This window comes from Pelodiscus sinensis, chromosome 13 (genome assembly GCF_052426305.1).
Source record: "Pelodiscus sinensis isolate ZL-2025 chromosome 13, ASM5242630v1, whole genome shotgun sequence".
Taxonomy (NCBI): Eukaryota; Metazoa; Chordata; order Testudines; family Trionychidae; genus Pelodiscus; species Pelodiscus sinensis.
The window spans coordinates 21,899,101-21,920,412 of record NC_143064.1 but is presented as its reverse complement, the minus strand read 5'-3'; the positions used below and the strand labels follow the sequence as shown (position 1 = coordinate 21,920,412).

Below are 21,312 nucleotides of genomic sequence, written 5' to 3'. Positions count from 1 at the left end.
TGTGGTCTCGACGTAATCCTACGCACTTGGGGAGATCACAGCTCTTGGGAACTCTGTGCTGTTCAGTGCTATGCTGCTGGGCTGTTAGGTTTAAGAGATTTCCTTTTGCAGTCCTGTCCCTTACTACCCAAGTCAGGTTGTCCAGGTTTTGCCTGCAAAGACTTGGGCAGTGCAATAGGTGGTGAAGTAGTTTCAGCTTTTTCTCCTAAATTGCACACGGAATGTTATTTTTACAAAAAGATAAAAATCAAACTGGAGAGATTTGTGAGCTCAGCTCAATTAGTGCACAGCTCTATGGATCGAAAAGGGAGGCATGGCACGTATGTGTTAGATTACCAGTAAAACAGTTGGGGTCAAATCTCGGCCCCCCTCTAAATCCGTGGGAGGTTTTCATTGACTTCAGTGCAGCCTGGATTCTGCCCCTTGAGTCCTGACCCTCTTGACAGCATGGGCGTGGTAGACTTTATGAAGATTTCTGCCACATGTTTCAATTTTGTGTTTGGACTAAATGGCAGAGTTTTGACAAACTATTCTATCTGTAACGCTTTAATGCCATTTCAACATGTTTTGTTTTCTGGAATTCCTGCATCTATTACTGGAATGGAGCTGCAATTCCCCCCTTTACATTTTGCTTTTTTCTTTTCCTTGAAAAAAACATGATACAGAGCAAAGGTTTCAGAAGTGATTTATCTTGGATCGAGGACCACCCACTTCTAGTCTGATGTTTTATCTTCAAGTTCTGTTTTATCATCTGAGAGCTTTTGGGACCCTTTCTGAAAAGAGCTTGAAGTCTCAACCCAATTTCTAGTAGATAGGTGTCCCCCTCACAAAAAACCACCAATATTGCTGGCATCCTGGTTGGTAGTCTGGCCAGAGAGACCAAAGACTGAAAAAGCATGAAAAATTAGCTGCTTTTGTTTCCTTAGGCTGTGTCCAGACTCAGGGGTTTTTTCGAAAAAAGTAGCCTTTTTTCGAAAAAACTTCACCTGCGTCTAGACTGCAGCCGCGTTCTTTCGAAATTAAATCGAAAGAATGCGGCTTTTCTTTCGACGGTGGTAAACCTAATTCCACGAGGAAGAACGCCTTCTTTCGAAAGTGCTCTTTCGAAAGAAGGCGTTCTTGAAAGCAAACAGGCTTTTTAGAAAGAGAGCATCCAGACTCACTGGGTGCTTTCTTTCAAAAAAGCGGCTTGCTTTTTCGAAATTCTGCGTGCAGTCTAGACGCGCTCTTTCAAAAGAGGCTTGCAGTCTAGACATAGCCTTAGAGGTGGTTCCTCAATATCCATCCCTCTGGTTACTTGTATGGCTACCAATAGTATGGTAACAGCACTCACAAGGCCCTGTAAGGTAGAGAGCTATTATTACTCAGGCTTACAGAAGAAGACTGTCACAGAGCTGGGAATTGGGATGTCCCAAGTTCTAGTCCATTGTCTGAGTCACAGTCCCATACTTCCGGTCACTTGCAAGCTACAAGGCAGTGCTGGGAAGTTTGCATTACCTCTGTCTATTCTTTACTTCTCTGTAGCTACATTCAGGAACTTTTCCAGGAGTGTTTAAATTTATTTATTTATTTTATTTATTTATTTACACTTGAAGCAAGGCCACTGTTTTGGAAAAGGCAACTTTGTCGGCAGTATGCTGTAGCCAACTCTTTCAGGGATGTGAGAACAGGCAACTATTTGTAAATTACACACATGCTGGTCAAGCAAACAGTGCTTCAGATGCCAAGATTTTATCATCATCTACTTTGGAAGATTGGCCAGTTTATGTTCCCGTCCGACAGATGGAATGGAGACTAGAGGAACAGACCTCAGCGTCACCTCTAAATTATAAACACTAGACTTTCAGGTTTCTGAATGTTTCCTTAAATGAAAAGTTTAATATGTCAAGTTTTGTTTAACTTTTTAATCTCTTTTAAATTAAAAAATAAAGTTTCTCTCAGAGTAAACTTCAGTTTGTCCTTGAGGCAAGTTTCTGATGAGGCTCAGAACAAATGTTGCAAGACTAAAAAATTGAGGGTAAGATTCTCAGCTGGTATAACTCAGTATTTCTCTATTGATTGCTATTTTGACACTGACTAAGGACTGGGCCTTAAATATCTGGCTTCATTCAAGGAAAGTGGTGGGAAGAAAATGTTGTTTAGAAAGGGGAAAAAAGCATTGTTCTGTTGACCCTTCACCAAAAGTTTCAATATTTCTTTAGAAATGAATTGGAAAGAATGCTTTGCATATCTGAGTTTTGTGCCATTTTTGAGTTTGCTTCAATTTTTAGAAGTACAATGGGTATGAGAGAAAGCTTTCCTGTTTCATGAGCCATTATTTTCTAGGCTTGCAAAACTAGTTCAAGTATTCATAGTGTTTTTCCTGTGATTTAAATGCATGTTTCCTTCTAGGGTAATTCAATTTATAAATTAAACAAATAAAGCCACATATTTTTCTAGATAACTGGAAGTCTTTTCTGTACTTTGCAGATAGCAGAGCTTCCTAAGAGTTTGTTTAGCACAAGTGAGTTTCCTTTATGTGGCATCTCTTAGGGTGTGTCTAGACTACAGGGTTTTATCGACAAAAGTGGACTACCTGTGTCTACCTGCATATACCTGCATCTACACTGCTGCCAAGTTCTGTTGACATAACGTCGACAGAACTCAGCAGTTTTGTCGACAGCTGTAAACCTCATTCTACAAGGAATAACGCCTTCTGTCGACAGAGTTCTGTCAACAGAAGGCATTCTTGCATCTACCCTGTCCTTTGCGTCTGCACTGTCATGTCAACAAAGCGGCTTGCTTTGTCGACAGAACTGGATGTAGTCTAGACGCTCTTTGTCGACAGAAGCTTTGTCGACAGTATCTGTCGACAAAACTTCTGTCAACAAAAGCCTGTAGTCTAGATGTACCCTTAGAGCGTTATTACCTATTCTCTGCAAAGCTCTAAGACGCTAGTAATTTGCTCCTTTTTTTAGTTGGGGGCGGGGAGGACATCTGTGAAAATTCAGTTTCTAGTAAAAATTCAGAATCTTTAAGACTTTCTAAACTTTAAGTTTTATCTTCCATTGTTTCTATGTTGAAGCCAATGTTATATTTTTATATTGGGGAAACACCCACTGGTGCCAACTTGAGTAGAGTTCCATTTTGCAGGGCATCATGCAAATGGGAAACCCAGTTCCCGATCTGAAGAGCTTATGATCTAATTTCAGATAAGACACACATGAGCATGACTGGGGGGGGGGGGGGCAGGGAAACATTAAGGAGCTCAGTTGTCTTCATAAGTTGTTAGCTGTTTGCCTGACTTGATTTGACTCAACTTATTGTAGTCTCGCAAAGCCATTCCTCATCCCAGGTAAAGAATGTCCAAATCTTGAACTCTCTGACCTCCAGGCTCTCATCAGCTAGACCCACAATTCCATCCCTGATCCCCTGCTTTGTATGTAAATCACAAGCTTCTCTCTCTTCCACCATCTCTCCTCCCAAAAATGGAAAATTTCAATCCTGTTTCTATATGATAGACCTCTAGCAGGACATGTTCACGGGATTTGATGTGTCCCATAGCTTTGCCAGACATTCAGTAAGAGAGAAAAATGTAAAATCGATGTTGTCACTCAAAATGTGTCTTGTTTCACCCACCATTTCATGGGGCTTTCTCTGCTGTGTTTGAGTGTATTGTGAACCTATGCTGTTTAAGCAGATCAGAAATTAAGCACAAGTTTGCCCATTGCTACTTAGATGAATATACTGGTGTTTGAGGATTAGCTCCTCAGCTGGAATATGTTAGCATCAATACATTGACTCTAATGGATAGGCCATAATTCACAGCCATAAAAAACATGTCATTAGTCGTAAAATCTGGTCTCTCACAGTGAAATCTGTTTTCTCACTGTGAAATCTGGTCTTGTGGGCTTTTACCCTATACTATGCAAATTTTACCAGGGGAGACCAGTGTTTCTCAAATTGGGGGTTCCAACCCGAAAGGGAGTTGTAAGGGTACCACAAGCATATTTATGGGGATTCTTATATCTGTACTTCCCGCAGAGGTGGATGCTCAGAGAGTAGTGGCTGCTGACCAAGGATCCAGCAGAGCAGAAGTAATGGCAGCAGTACTGCAACTCCTTCCTAAAATAGCCTTGTGACCTTCCTCCCAAATCTTTTTGGATGAAGATCCCTAAAATTACAGCATCACGAAACTTAAGATTTATATAGCAGAAATCATGGCATTTACAACCTATAAAATCCTATGACCATGAAATTGACCAAAATACATAGTGAATTTGGTAGGGCCCTATTAATGGAGCTGTACTGGTCTATGGTTGAGTATTTGTCTTTCTCTCTGAGCTATACAGTGAAAAGAATGTACGCACCTGGGGCAGTTTGCATGGCAGATGTATGGATTGCACCCTGAATTATTTTTGCAGACTTTGAGTTGCAAAATGTATCCTCCATTTGAAAATAGTGGCATTTGACCAACTTATATTGTATAAGAGAATAGAACATTTAGCAAATCACAACATTAATACAACCAGAATGTTTTGTGCTTTGCGAGAGTTAGGACATTTGTGTTGCTGTTTTCTCAGGTTTTCTACTGACATTCCTTTGGCAGCAGGGTTCCAAATGAATAAACTGGTTAAGATCTGCTTCAGAAAGTGATGAATTAAGTGAGAGTCAAGCTAAAAATTACTAATTTTTCTAGGAAGTGACCTATGTGATCCAATTGTTGATCCCATGTATCCCAATAATCATTTCGGTGTTCTCTGTAGGCTGATAATGTTTTAAAGCTTCAATTGACTGGAATGACTAGTTCTTTTGTATCTAATTAAGACATCACCTATGACAAGAAGGGATTCTAATCACAAACCTGGAATGGTTCTGTAGTAATTAGAGATGGGATGAGGAGGTCTGGGCTGAATTTGTGCTGTTGGAGACTTCTGAGCTCCTCTAGCAAGATTTCAGCTCCAAATGTGGGGACAGGGAGAGCTCTGGATATTTTTGGAGATTTCAGTTATCTACATTGGTGGACTCTTTGCCAGTTTCAATATTCTCAATAAAAGTCCACCATCTTGGAGAGAAAATGTATGATATTTTGGCCATATATGAACTGAACACTGATATTCATCCATAGCTGCTTTTGGTATGGCCAAAAATCAGAAGCATTAGGAAGGCTCTAATCCAAAATTGTGACTCCAGAGAATTATATTCTTTTCTTGGAAATTATTATGTGCTAAACCTTGGGAATAATCTGACTGGCATCAGCAGAAGTATTCTCACAATGTAGGCAGAATTCCACTGGCTGTACATCCACTACATTTGAAGTAGCATGCTACTTTAATCAGCAGCCAGAAGGGTAATTGCTTCTTACTAAGCATGGTATTTATACTACTGTAACCCATACTGATCTTCGCTGTCATCCAGCTCACTTCCTACTAAACTATTGATTCTCCCAGTGGACAGCTTGACACTCATTTGTATTGCTTACATATGCTGTAGGACCCTGAGGCTACATCTACACTACAATAGAAAGTTGACTTAAGCTATGCAATTCCAGCTACATTATTCAGATCAGTGGAACTTTAAGTTGAGTTACCACGGGCTCTACATCAGAGGGGGCTAAGAGGGGAACTTCTCCAGTTGACATCCCTTACTCTTCTCATCTAGGATAGAATAACAAGGACAATGGGAGAGTGATCTGCAGTCAGTTTGGCAGGTCTTAACTAGACCTGCTAAATCAGCCACCAGTGGATCGATCTCAGAGGTCAATCTAGGCTGGCCTGAGTTAGAGACTTAATTCACCTGAACAAGGCAGGTGAAATATTGCATCTAATCAGAGTTCAGGTTATTCTTGGTGAACCATTACCTACTGTAGTGGGAGTCTAATATGGCCCATGATGACTGCATTCAGTTTACTTAAACTTCAGAACAGTCAGGTATTTTTAACATGAATTTGCTTGTTAAAGTGATTGTGTATTTATAATTTATTATGCAGTCTTTCTCTGTTTTCTTACATCTGAGTGGTGTTGTTCATTCCTAATCTGAGTGTTGTAGAGTACACATGGTGGTAGAGTGATTCCCAAAGGAATAATAAGCACTAAACTCAGAGATCGCATTAAGAAAATATTAGACTTAACTAGATCCAATAGCTACACCGTGTGAACATACATCACCTAAATAATAAATAACCTATTTTATGTAATATCTCTTCAGTGATAGCTCTTCAAGGAACCTCACAATTCAACCATGCAGATAAAACTGACTGAACTTCAGCCAAGATGAAATCATAATCAAGTAAACATTCTGACAAGGCTGTTTATTGGCTTATTATTCCCTAAAAAGGTCTCAGTAGACTTCCAATAATCCGGAACCTGTGGAACCTAGGTGGTGCCGGATTATCAGATATGCCAGACTATCAGGAGGTACTATAAACTGGTTATATATATATATTGTATACATTATATACTGAAAATAAAGTGTTCTTAACCCTTTTTATTGTACATACTTATACTGCATACTGTAATGTTTTAGTTTTTTTAAGCCTTTTTTACCCTTTTTGCTCAGTTCAGCTGCTGCCGCTGTTGCCTTGTGACTCATTTTTTGCCGAAGCTCACTCACTAGGCTCTTGCCATTTTGATGCCGGACTATCAGGAGTGCCGGACTATTGGAGTTTTACTGTATTTGTATCCACTTTACTTTCTGCTTCCAGATATAATGGGAAAACTCCTGATGCATGACAGTTGTCATGGAGCTTCATTCACTTGCAGTTGGCATCAAAGTGAAAAAGGAACCTCCAGGAGTAAAATAATAAGTTGGAGCACCTTGGGTTGTCACGTCGAATTTCTCTTCGACCTGGCACAGAATTGCTATGTAAAGGTCATGCACAGTTGGGGCCTGATTCCGAAAAGAAATTGCTTGCCCATAACTCCTTTGACTAACAGTGAGGGAAATGAGTATTCAGCACCTCTCAAGATCAGGACTTTGTCTCCTTTTTCTTTTCTTTTCTTTTCTTTTCTTTTCTTTTCTTTTCTTTTCTTTTCTTTTCTTTTCTTTTCTTTTCTTTTCTTTTCTTTTCTTTTCTTTTCTTTTCTCTGTGCTTTCAGGGACCTGGTAAAATGACAGCAGTGATTGTAAGAGAGGGCAAGAATGAAATGAGAGAGATGAGGATGGGGAAAGGAAGGTAAAAGTAGGGAGAATGAGTGTGAATAGCAACTCTGGCAATGAATAGGCAGGTTAATGGTTTGTTGTTGAGCATTGGGTTTCTGCATATCAAGTCATTAAATCTTGAGACATTCTACAAAATCAGAGTGATTCTAAAGGCAAGAGAGAACTCATGATGATTGGCTGGCTCATGAGGAAATCACAATTTACCTTTTATTCTGGCTTTGAAATCTACCACTTGTTGCAGTCAGGGAAGCTTGCTCCATTTCATCACTCAGGCCTTGTCTGCATTACCACAGGCTGTCAGCCTACATTTCTCAACTTCAGCTATGTGAATAACATAGCTAAAGTCAATGTACTTAGGCCTGCTTACTGCGGTATCTTTGCAGCAGTAATTCAACAACTGACGCTAATCTGTCGACTCCGCTTACTTTTCTCATTTTGCTTTAGTACCGGAGTTGATGGGAGAGCACTCGGCAGGCAATTTATTGTGTCTATCCTAGATGCTATAAATCAATCCCTGATGGATCAGTTGCTGCCTGTTGATCCAGCCCATAGTGAAGACATGCCCTCAGAGCCTAAGAAACTCTGCCAAGGTGCTGATAATTGCTCTGGTTAAATGAACAACATCCTGAGCATAGTTTGAAAGGTTGCTATAGAATACAAGCTGCTGTTGATTTTCAAAGAGTGAATGAAGCACAGAGATGTCGTCGGTAGCTTCTCTCAGTTTATAACAGATTAGCCATGTTGTCACAGTGATATTTGATCAACTGAGTCATAAGATTCTAATACTAGAACTAGAGTTAAGGAAGATACATGTTACTATTTATGTTACATTTTTATAGCTGAGTTTTCAGACCCTTAGGCAAGCAAGCAGCAGGATCCCTTAAATTGGTTTAGTTGGTTGAACAGACATGCATGTGTCCCACTGATTTGATTGTGTCTGTGCTCCTCTGCAGTACTTTGTATTTGTTTTAGTGACATTTTCTATAGGTTACGTTCCCTAGTTGTAAAACTGCTACAATAGCATCAGAAACAAGGTTAACATGGTTCAAAGTGTGTATCTTTACACAGTAATTTTGTGCTGTTTAACTATTTGCCATCAGGAGGGACTAGATAATGCTGTGGTTCTTCATTCTCATGGCAGGAGTTGAAGCCTGACTGTGGCAATGAATGATAAGAGTCAATCACAGCACAAAGGCCCCCACTGTACATAAGTGAAGATCCGTATATATTCCCAGAATAACTCTACCCTTGAGCTATAGTTGTGGATTCTGATGGCGTTCCAATGTTCCAAGAGCACTGATTACAATTCCCTATAATGCATCTGGTGTATCAACAATTAATAGTAGAAACTTTTACTATTGTTTCTATATTATACCCTTTCCCAGCATAAATGTCCAAACCAAAATTTAAGGATCTGGTTCACAGCCCATTGAAATCAATGGGGGTATGTCTACACTACAACGTTAATTTGAACTAACTTAGTTCAAATTAGTTAATTCAAACTAAGCTAATTCGAACTAACGGATCCAGACTAAAAAACTAGTTCGAATTAGCGTTTTGCTAATTTGAACTAGCATGTCCACATTAAGTGGACCCTGAACCGGGGTTAAGGATGGCCGGAAGCAGTGCCGGCAGGGCATCAGAGGAGGACTTAGAGCGTGGAGATGCTGTCTCAGGCTAGCCAAGGGCTGTGCTTAAAGGGTCCCGACTCCCACCCCAGACAGACAGTTCTCAGGGGTGCCCCGCTTGCAAAGCAGTCCTGGCTTGGAGTGCCCTGAGTGCCCACACTGGGCACATCACAGCACTTGGCCATCAGACCAGCTGCACTTGCCGCAGGCTGCCATCTGGGGAGAGGGGGCAATTGGGGGGCTGCAGGAGAGCTTCCACCCCCAGAAGCCCGCAGAGCCAGCCCAGTCCTCCCCATCGGGGGCTCGTGCCCCATTCCTCCCTCACCTCCTTCCACTTACCCTTCCCTAGCCCCTCTTCTTGATGTACAAAAAAAAGATAACGTGTCTTCCAAAATGGAATCTGTCTTTCTTGAACAAAACTGGGGGAGACTGGGAAAAGGAGGTGGGAGAGGGGAGGGCAACTAAAATAATCAGGGGTTGGGAACAGGTCCCATATGAAGAGAGGCTAAAGAGACTGGGACTTTTCAGCTTAGAAAAGAGGAGATGGAGGGGGGACAGGATAGAGGTCTCTAAAAGCATGAGTGGGGTGGAGAGGGTGCATACAGAAAAGTTCTTCATTAGTTCCCATAAAGAAGGACTAGAGGACATCAAAGGAAAGGAATGGGTAGCAGGCTTCAAACTAGTAACAGAAAGTTCTTCTTCACAAAGCAAAGAGTCAACCTGTGAAACTCCTTGCTGCAGGAGGCTGTGAAGGCTAGAACTGGAACAGAGTTTAAAGGGAAGTGAGATCAAGTCATGGAGGTTGGGTCCATGGAGTGGTATTAGCCAGGGGGTAGGAGTGGTGTCCCTGCCCAAGATTTGTGGAAGGCTGGAGAGGGATGGCACGAGACAAATGGCTTGGTCACTGTCTTCGGTCCATCCCCTCCAGGGTCCCTAGGGTTGGCCGCTGTCGGCAGACAGGCTACTGGGCTAGATGGACCTTTGGTCTGACCCAGGACGGCCATTGTAAGCTCAGGGTCGGGGGTCTCAGTGGACCCCCTTGATTCTCTTGCACACCTGCTCTTGGGTGGCCAGGCTGTCTGCACTAGCCCAGGCAGGTGCCCGCCTCTTGCGGTCCCGGGCATGCTCCCGGGAGCCGCCAGCCTGGTCCCGGGAAGAGGTGGAGGGCTGGGGGGCATCGGGTGGGTGGCTCGATCCGTGCCAGGTGCAGGGTCTGCTGGCTGGGTGCTGGCAGGCTAGCACCTGGCACGGGCACCGTAGCCAGCCCGTGCCCCTTTAAGGGGTCCGGGGCTGGGAGGGGGGCAGTAGAGTTTCCCTGGTGTTGGCCAGAGTGGCCACCAGGGAAAGCTGGGGAGGGCTAGCCTCCCACTAGTTCAAATTAAAGGGCTACACACCCCTTAATTCGAACTAGCTAGTTCGAACTAGGCTTAATCCTCGTGGAATGAGGATTACCTAGTTCGAACTAAGCGCTCCGTTAGTTCGAATTAAATTCGAACTAACGAAGCGCTAGTGTAGCGCCTATGAAAGTTAGTTCGAACTAACGTCCGTTAGTTTGAACTAACTTTGTAGTGTAGACATACCCTGGGAGACTTAGTGGAAAGACTCCATTGACTTCAACTGACTTTGAGGGCCAAGATGTATTACCTGCTACCAAACTTATACCCTTAATGTTTGTTTAGTGTTTTGTAAATAATCTAAACCTAGATTTAACTAGACCCATCCAGCCTCAGCGGCTTTTGCATGTTTAAATGGTTCACTTGACTTTGTAGCTTTAAATGTCATGTTAAAGTATTTCAAAACACTGAATTATGCTTAACAAGTTTTTGTGTTTTAGAGGGATTGGGTAGAAATGTCACAGAAGAACTTGTAACCTGAAATCTTATGTTCTCTGGCTCTATGCCATTTCCCCCCTTTTCTCCCTCCCGCAAAAAGCTTTAATTGAGCAACTGAAGTTAGAAGGAACATCTCCAGGTGTCGGGTAAAGGTGCCTGATATAATTCAGGGTGGGTCAGGAAACATCTGGAAAAGAGCATAAAGGATTTTATGGCCTCAGGGATAGCTTGTGGGATAAGTACTGTCCAGACTGAAAAGCATCCTACTGGAAGCAGGATGGGGAGAGCAGAACTTTCAGGACTTTCTTGCTGAAGAGGGTTCCCCTTACATAGGTGGATAAGCAATTTTTGCTCTGAGGTCAAACAGAGTTCACTTAAATCCACCTAACTTTCCTCTTGTGAACTGCTGATTCCCACACTGGCCATGTACACAGCCACCATACTGTGTCCCAATGCTAGCCCCCTGGCCTTTCAAAATGGACAAAACCTGGAGAATCCAAGACCATAGGCCAACCTGGTACTTACGGAAATAAGAGTAGAACAGCCAATTCCTCAGCGAATGAGACAAACGTTCACATTGTTAGACTTGGGAATTATTAATTCCAGACTAGGATGGTGCTGAATATTTCACTGGTATGAAGAATTGTTCATGATGATTTCCAATTTTTGTGTTTGTTTTCTCCCATTTTATGAAACCAGTCCAACAATTTTGTTGAAAAGCATGTTTTCAGAAAACAATATAATCCAGAACTGCTAGATGGATGACTTTGTTTTTTAAAATTAAGACAGGATTTACAGCCATTGTCTAATCTCAGCTCTGTAGCTCTTAATCCTTTTTATATAGGGATCAGGTCCTTAGCTGGTATAAATCATATTCTATCTGTTGACTTATGTGGAACTATGCTAATTTACACCATTTGAGGACCCAACTAAAAGTTGCTCAGATTTGAAGGTCTGAGGCTAAACAGAAGATGCCCAGAATTTTTCTCTCTCTCTCTCATTCTCTCTCTGTTTTTCTCTCTGTGTCTGTCTGTCTCTCTCTGCATTTGCATGCATTCCAGATGTATTTTGGGTTGCTCCTGTTTAAGATTGCATGTTCCAGAAGAGATAAGGCAAAAAAATTGTTTGTGTGTCATTTTCCTATCTAAAGACTCTGCTATTTAATCAGTGCACTGAATTCATCTAGTCCATAATATATTCAATTCATTAACTATTCAAGGCCAGATGATGAATCTCTTTATTGCTTTTGGTGAGAAGTTATTCACGCAAAATCCTATTGATTTAATTACTTGCATGACAATTGTTCACCAGGCTGAATAAAGGCTCTACCATCCAGCCAGCCACCAAAAGTGTTTAACATCCAAGATTACACCTGTTTTTTGATAGTGCTGTACCCTTCCAAGCCCCCAAAGAGACAGAATTGAAGAAGAGATTTTTTCAGATAAGAACTGGCCAGAAAATGGTCTAGTTTGCAATGGAAATGTTGCCTTTTTGTCCAAAAAATTAGAAGTTGAAAACACTCTTCAAAATACAAAAATTTAGAGTCCAAACCTTCCAGTTTAGAACAAACCAATTTGATTTGAAAATTGTGTCATGGTGACTCATTGGAGTTGTAGTTTTAATTCCTCATGCCCCCATTCTCTTCCCTTTGGGTATGTCTACACTACCCCGCTAGTTCGAACTAGCGGGGTAATGTAGGCATACCGCACTTGCAAATGAAGCCCGGGATTTGAATTTCCCGGGCTTCATTTGCAAGTGCGGTATGCCTACATTACCCTCCTAGTTCGAACTAGGAGGGTAGTGTAGACATACCCTATGTCAGTTACATCTCTCATGATGTACAAAGGTTTCTCTGTCTTGCTGAGCCATTGTGGTTTATCATGAGACCCCCTGACCATGGTGCGTATGGGAGATGTAGTCTGGCTAGGGAACCTGACCTGTAGAGGAAAATAGGGGCACAAGGGACCTGAACTAAAACTCCCATGAGGCACTATTTCCACATCAAAAACTTTTCTGGTTTTGGCCAAAATTTTAGTTTCCAGGTGTTCTGTTCTTCAACAAAGTCTACATTTTTCTTGAAAAACCACCACTTTCCATGAAAAATATCATTTTGTCAAAAGCCCAATTTTCTATCAAAGAACTATTCTGTGGAAATGTTTTCACCAGTCCTACTTTGGACAAATTTCAGTAAAAGATATGAGGATGGATGGATATCCTGCAAATGTCAGCAGTCTCAAAGAGAACTGCACCAGAGCGCTAAGGGTCAGGAGGAAGATTGTGCCGGCCAAAAAACCACCACTTTTCACAGCATCTCCCCCGCCCCCCCCCCACCACACACACACACAGATACACAGACACTGACTTGGAATCGCCCCAAAATTGTATTGTGGGGCCTGTATAATGCTCAGGCTAGCCTTGTTAGCGCAAAAGATTTAAAAAAATGCTATGGAAATGTTTGCAACATATTTAGCTTTGCAGAATGATTTAGGAGTCAAAAAAGTGTTGCTTAATTTCCAAATAATGCAGACCCACTAATATGTAGTGCCAGCTGTATGAGTAACAACGCACAAAACTGGCACGCACTTCTGCCCCATGAATTAGCTTGTGTACTTGAATTTCTCTTTTTAAAAGGAGTGGGTCATGCTGCTCTCCAGCTTAGGATGGATTGGGGGGCATGGGTGAAGGACAAAAAGAAGTTGCCAGTGTATAAATAGGAGACTGAGAGCTAGATCATGATCTGACTGACTTATACTGGGGAAATACCACTGATTTCAGTAGTTACTTCCTGATTTACATAGGGTAAGTGAGATTATGACTGGATCCTAAATCCTGAATAAAGGTCCTTCGGAGACACAAACCTTCTCCTGTTCACTCGCTAGTTATTTTACATTCTAAAGGCCATTGCAAACTAATAGCAGGACCTATTGCACATGATTATTAAGACTTTGCTTTATTCAGTCCATAAGCACGGCCGCCAGGCTCCATCCTGTTCACAAAGTCATCTCAGACTTAAAATTTTAAAAGGCTTTTTGTGAATGTTTGAGCATCTGGCACAGCTGAACTGATTTTATTATTATCATTATTAAATGTCATTGCCTTGACATCCAGCCCAAAATGTAGGAGGGCTCATAAATGTGCCAGAACAGCTGGGAGCTATTATGGGACAGACTGTCTTCCCTACCTCGCAAACCTCACAAACAGTCCCACAGCCGTGGTCTCCCCCTGCCTCTTTTGGGAAGTTGCTTCTTAAACAATGGGTTAGCCATAGCCGAGAGTGCACTTGCTCATCTGCACACAACAGCAGGAAGAAGGAATTACTGATTCTGCCATGCCCCAGTTCCCATTGAAGTAGGCCCAGTGTGAAGAGGGGCCTGGAGGAGAACATGATGCAGATGACAAAGACCCGGTATCTCACCCATGGCTGAGCATTTATCTCTGACTCCCCTGCCTTGTGTCAAATGAACTGCCTGAGGCAGGGACTGCACACAACATGCAGTTCTCATGGCAAGGCCACAGAGCCCAGCTGTCTTATGAGCAAATGCATCTCAACTGTAGACCTTTAAGGTTGGGATTTCCAAAAGATTCATAGGAAGATGTACACCCAAAACCTACTGGAATTCGATAGAAGTTGGGCACCTAGCTTCTTTTGAAAATCCATTTCACTCACTCCTCTTGCTTTTTCTTGTTTCCTTGTTCCTGAATCACTCTCCCTTATCCAACCCCGCCCACTCTATCTCTTCAGTTCCAAGTTTGCCAGCCCTGAAGCACTTCCCCACAGATCAGGTCCTTCCCAGCCCCAGATCTGTGGCCTCTCACAATGCTTTACAGTGTCATTTCAATGGCGCTGCTGTGAACAGTGCATTAAATTAATTAATCTTGGGCTTGGCAGAAGACAGTTTTTGATCATTTTGGTAGATAACGTCAATGTCTCTTAAGTCTTTTTATCCATTTAAATGTTTGCAGCTGTGGGATATGGGGGAATGACACAACCATCAGCAGGCCAGGTCCTTCATCTTCTATGAAGAATTCAATTAGAGAGATGTACAAACCATTTGATGACTCAAACTAATAAATCTCTGACCTTCTGTCAGTAATAGCTTGGGTTTTGAAAAGTCTCTCCAACCCTTTCCCACCAGCTTGTGAAATCCCAGGCTACAGTTTCTATCTCAAGCAGAAGAAAGCCTATATTTTAGGTAGTGTACCTGTATAATGCTGCCTAAAATTATGGTTTGTGCTGTATCATGTACACACTAATGAATCTACCATCTTAACCTGCTCAGTATTCTGTTGTCTTGCTCACTAGCCAATTCATTTACTATCTTCACTGTTTCACATCTCGCCAGCTTTCAGAAAGGGCTGTGTCAACTAAAATAGGACAACAGACTCAGCGAGCCTCTTTCTTTCTCTCAGTATCAGTGTGTGACTGATATTGAATTACAGATACATCATGCAGAGTTACAAGAATAGGAAATGGCACAAACAGAGTCCAATTACCCGAATGAAAGTTTCGTATGAAAATAAGGCTTTGTCATAATTTTTAGTGGTATCTCAAAAAGCAGCTATAACCTTTTGCCTCCTTTTCAGAATCCATGCAGATTCTGTATAGTTGGCAATTATAATTCTATGCAGATATGTGTAATTGAAGAACTGTTGAAAGAACTGAGTTTTTTAAGGCCGAATTCTCTCTACAGATAAGCAAAATCCCCAGAAATTTTCTTCCTGTATTCAGAGCGATGAAGTTTACAAAATGACTGAGCAGAACAGTAAGGGACAAATAGAGGGTTTCCTGCAAATATTTGGGCCCAGATTCAATCTGCACCAACTTTATTTATATGTATTTGCACTGATTTCAGTGGATTTATACCTAAATTACAGGCATAGGATCAGAAAAAGCCCAGGAGCCCTAAGAAACAGCATTATCAGAATTCTGATGATTGTGATATTTACAGTATAGATATCTGACTCTCTTAAAGGAGATCTGGATTAGACAGAACAATGGTTTCCTATACTATCAGATCCTTCTGTTATACAGGCAGTCCCCGACTTACGCGGATCCGACTTATGTCGGATCCGCACTTACGAACGGGGCTTTCTCGCCCCGGAGCTCGCAGGCAGCGATCCGCCACCTCGACCTCCGGGGCGAGAAAAGCTGCTCCCGGTGCCCCTGGTCTGCTGGAGACCGTCTCCAGCAGACCAGGGGCACTGGGAGCGAAGCCACAGCTGCGGCGGGTTCCCGCGCTTCTGAGGCTTTGCTCTGGCAGACCAGGGGCACCGGGAGCGAAGCCGCAGAGCAAAGCCTCAGAGGCGCGGCACCCTGCTGCCGCTGCGGCTTTGCTCCCCGTGTCCCTGGTCTGCTGGGTGGGGGGGGGCGCAGCTAGTGTGCCCCCCCCCCCAGCAGACCAGGCTTTTGTTGTGGACCCTGGGGCAGAGCAGCTGGGGCGCTGCTGGTTGGTCCTGCAGCGCCGCTCTGGGCACTACTGGACCAACCTGGCAGCACCCCAGCTGCTCTGCCCCAGGCGTCCTGATTCAGCCACTGCTGGTCAGTTTCAGCAGCGGCTGAATCAGGACGCCTGGGGCAGAGAAGCTGGGGTGCTGCTGGGTTGGTCCAGTAGCGCCGAGGAGCGGTGCTATTGGAGCAACCCAGCAGCACCCCAGCTGCTCTGCCCCAGGTGTCCCCAAGTCAGCCACTGCTGAAACTGACCAGCGCTGACTACAGGAAGCCCGAGGCAGAGTTGCTCTGCCCCAGGCTTCCTGGAATCAGCCGCTGATCAGTTTCAGCAGCAGCTGACTTGGGGACGCTTGGGGTTCTTAAGTTGAATCTGTATGTAAGTCAGAACTGGCAGTCAGTTTCAGCAGCGGCTGAATCTGGACGCCAGTTCCGACTTACATACAGATTCAACTTAAGAACAAACCTACAGTCCCTATCTTGTACGTAAGCCGGGGACTGCCGGTACTGTGAAAAGAATGAAAAAGAAAGGAACTAGTATCTGTTTGGAATGAAATATATTTTGTAAACAGAGGAGATGATTGCGTCATCTAAACTTAGGTACCATTGGAGTGGGTGCACTTCCAATATCTGTAATTAATAAGAAGGAAAATATACATCGCCTAATTTACTTTTGCTAATTGTTTAGCTTCAAAATTTCCAAACATGCTAAATATTTTAACAGGTAAAAATTTATCAAGCAGGATCTTAAAAATATTAAACTACAATAAAAACAAGGAAACCGTGCCAATCAGCACTTCTGCCCAGTGTTCATGTTGGGTCCTCATGGTCAGTCCCTCCTAATCATATCCACATGTTTGGCATTTTGACACAAACTGCTCTGGGACTCTACATAAGGCCGATATCAGGCTTTTGACAAAGGCTATCTAGCAATCCTCTGAAGAATTTAATATGGCTATTTTTGGCAAGGAGAACAAATTGGATACATTTCCTGTTTGGACATGTCAAATACGGGTGTGCTTAATTTCTTTCAAAAACACATTTTCTTTGGCTTCCTAAAGAGACGACAAAAATACTTTGACGTTTTTGTTCCCAAAATCAAATCCACCCCATATTAATTATGACTCGAAGACAATATTACAACAGGAAAAACAAACTAGAAAATATTACTGCCAGCGTTACTTAGTAATCCAGCAAAAGAAACAGTCTAGAGTTTTGTTCTAGCTGGGTTTGGAATGTTTACCACTATTGCAAAGAAAAGGACAGATCTTCAGGTGGTCTAAATCCTAGCAAGAAGCTGAGTTCCTTCCCTCAGTTCCTGTGCTACAGTTCCTGCATATTCCAGATAAACATAAAGGACCTGTCAATTGTGCAGATTAGTAATCTGTGCATAGCTGACACCAGACATAGCAGATTATCTGTGTCTTTTCCCTTGTAACTTCTAATATTCAAAGTTTCTTGTAAATTTTTTAATACATGAAGTCTACTTGTTAGAGAATTGCTGACAGAAGAAAACAGCACTGAGTAATGATCAGTTGCCTGTGCCTCCCAATTTTCAACAATTCTCCCAAGTAATGCTATTAAATGAGTAAAATAGTATCGGGGTAAAAAAAAATCTTTTCTAAAAACAATCCCTCTCCATCACTACCCTCTCTATCTCCCACACTGGCCTCTGCCACCATCTCTGTCCCTGTGATGCCACTCTTCCAACCTCTACTGCCCCCCCTCCTTGACCCACTTCTATTGCTGTTTCTAGAATGCAGTTCAGGTGGCACTGAAGTGTGACTATCAGGTTGCAACGCACACCAAACTCTCAAGGTGCTGCTAGTTGTGTTACCACTGGGAACATGGGGCAGGAGCGGCATAGACACCCGTTACTGAGCACTGTCAGTGGATGCTGTGTGACTTCCTGAGGAACACTAGACAAGTGCTCAGTAATAACAGAGCCAGCGCACTCACAAAGTTGTGTTCTTTCAGCCCCCTGTACTTGCTGAAATCTTGCAGCTTCACTCTTAGGTCATGCCGAGGCTGCAGAAAAGATCAATGCTGCCACAGTTGACCTTCTGTCATTTGATTTAGCAGGTCTAATAGAGACTTAAACGCTGAGGGCACCCTCATCAACGCCGGAACGCGTCCTCCTTACGAGGAGTCTGGGAAGTCAACGGGAGCCTTTCTCCCATCAACCTCCCGTTGTGAGGACAATGCTGAAACTCAGTTTAAGATACATTGACTCCAGCTACATTATTTATGCAGCTGGAATTGGGTACCTTAAGCCAACCTTCAGCTGTAGTGTAGATGTGGCCTTACAGCCACAGGGCTAACCTCGTAATGGTTTTTAGCTGCTGAATTTCCATTAATTGCATTGGCAGTTAGGTGCCTAAATAACTTTGGAAAACCTTCGGGAGAAACAAATTACAGCCAATGCTGACAATAAGGTTAATAGTCTTCACCTCTTGAGGTCCCCAGTTCAAACCCTGATGTATCAGCTATGATGAAGGCCATAGCAGAAACATTCAGTTGTGAGGTGAAATCACTTCCTGCTCTTTCAACACTCTTCTTTTCTCCCAACCTTACTTTGCAGCAAGTTCCCTGCTCTTGGATGCTGAGTGATCACTCTCTCATTCATGTCTCTCCTCAAAATGCGCTGTCGGTTGTTACCCTCCATCATTCTGTCCCTATATTCATAATGTATGAAGAGCTAGAAACTCAGGCAAAAGTGTTCAAATATGGGTGCTTAAATTAGGCTGTTAAATCCATATGTAGGCATCTATAAGTCTTAATCAATTAACAAAACTATCCAAAGCCCAAGATTTGGTGGTGATGGGGGACTTCAACTATCCAGACATATGTTGGGAAACTAACACAGCGAGGCACAGGCTATCCAATAAGTTTCTGGACTGCATTGGAGACAACTTTCTGTTTCAGAAGGTTGAAAAAGCTACCAGAGGAGAAGCTGTTCTGGATTTGGTTTTAACAAATAGGGAGGAACTAGTTGAGAACTTGAAAGTGGAAGACAGTATAGGGGACAGTGATCACGAAATAATAGAGTTCATGATCTTAAGGAAAGGTAGAAGGGAGACCAGCACAATTGAGGTAATGGATTTCAGGAAGGCAGATTTTGATAAGCTCAGAGAACTTGTAGGTAAGGTCCCATGGGAAGCAAGACTGAAGGGAAAAACAACTGAGGAGAGTTGGAAGTATTTCAAAGGGACGTTGTTAAGGGCCCAAAAGCAAACAATTCCGCTGTGTAGGAAAGATAGAAAATATGGCAAAAGACCAGCTTGGCTTAACAAGGAGATCTTGCACGATCTCAAAATAAAAAAGGAGTCATATAAAAAATGGAAACTAGGACAACTAACAAAGGAGGAATATAGGCAAGCAACACGGGAATGCAGGGGCAAGATTAGAAAGGCAAAGGCACAAAATGAGATCAAACTAGCTACAGGCATAAAGGGAAACAAGAAGACCTTTTATAAATACATTAAAAGCAAGAGGAAGACCAAGGACAGGGTAGGCCCACTGCTTAGTGAGGAGGGAGAAGCAGTAACAGGGAACTTGGAAATGGCGGAGATGCTCAATGACTTCTTTGTTTCGGTCTTCACCGAGAAGTCTGGAGGTGTGCCTAACGTAGTGAATACAAGCAGAGAGAGGGTAAGTTTAGAAGATAGGATACACAAAGAACAAGTTAAAAATCACTTAGGAAAGTTAGATGTCAGCAAGTCACCAGGTCCTGATGAAATGCATCCCAGGATACTCAAGGAGCTGATAGAGGAGGTATCTGAGCCTTTAGCTATGATCTTTGAAAAATCATGGCAGACAGGGGAGATTCCAGAAGACTGGAAAAGGGCAAATATTGTGCCCATCTATAAAAAGGGGAATAAGAACAACCCAGGAAACTACAGACCGGTCAGTTTAATGTCTGTCCCAGGGAAGATAATGGAGCAGGTAATTAAGGAAATCATATGCAAACACTTGGAAGGTAATAAAGTGATAGGGAATAGCCAGCATGGGTTTGTGAAGAACAAGTCATGCCAAACTAATCTGATAGCTTTCTTTGATAAGATAACGAGCCTTGTGGATAAGGGAGAAGCGGTGGATGTCATATACCTAGACTTTAGTAAGGCATTTGATACGGTCTCGCATGATATTCTTATTGATAAACTAGGCAAATATAACTTAGATAGGGCCACGATAAGGTGGGTGCATAATTGGCTGGATAACCGTAGTCAGAGAGTTGTTGTTAATGGTTCTAAATCCTGCTGGAAAGGGATAACAAGTGGAGTTCCTCAAGGGTCTGTTTTGGGACCCGTACTGTTCAATATCTTCATCAATGATGTAGATATTGGGATAGAGAGTACGCTTATTAAGTTTGCAGATGATACCAAACTGGGTGGGGTTGCAACTTCTTTAGAGGATAGGGACATAATTCAAAATGACCTTAGCAAGTTAGAGAAATGGTCAGAGGTAAACAGGATGAGGTTTAATAAAGAGAAATGCAAAGTGCTCCACTTAGGAAGGAACAATCAGTTCCATACATACAAGATGGGAAGCGACTGTCTAGGAAGGAGCATGGCGGAAAGGGATCTAGGGGTCATAGTGGACCACAAGTTGAATATGAGCCAACAGTGTGATGCTGTTGCAAAAAAAGCAAATATGATTCTAGGTTGTATCAACAGGTGTGTTGTAAGCAAAACTCGTGAAGTCATTCTGCCGCTCTACTCTGCACTAGTTAGGCCTCAGCTGGAGTACTGTGTCCAGTTCTGGGCGCCACATTTCAAGAAAGATGTGGAGAAATTGGAAAGGGTACAGAGAAGAGCGACAAGAATGATTAAAGGTTTAGAGAACATGACCTATGAAGCCAGGCTTCATGAACTGGGCTTGTTTAGTTTGGAAAAAAGAAGATTAAGGGGGGACATGATAGCGGTTTTCAAATATCTAAAAGGGTGTCACAAGGAGGAAGGAGAAAATTTGTTCCTCTTGGTTTCTGAGGACAGGACAAGGAATAATGGGCTTAAAGTGCAGCAGGGGAGGTTTAGATTGGACATTAGGAAAAAATTCCTAACTGTCAGGGTGGTCAAATATTGGAATTAATTGCCAAGGGAGGTGGTGGAATCTCCCTCTCTGGAGATATTTAAGAACAGGTTAGATAGACATCTGTCAGGGATGGTGTAGACGGAGCTTGATCCTGCCTTGAGGGTGGGGGGCTGGACTCGATGACCTCTCGAGGTCCCTTCCAGTCCTATTATTCTATGATTCTATGATCTGT

General features: G+C 42.7%; 1 protein-coding gene across 8 annotated transcripts in view; it reads left to right on the top strand.

Annotated features, from left to right (window-relative positions):
• The window catches only part of CAPN6 (calpain 6), a 113,226-nt gene that overhangs the window by 50,365 nt on the left and 41,549 nt on the right, over positions 1–21,312 (top strand). The gene's annotated exons all lie outside the window — the stretch shown is intronic.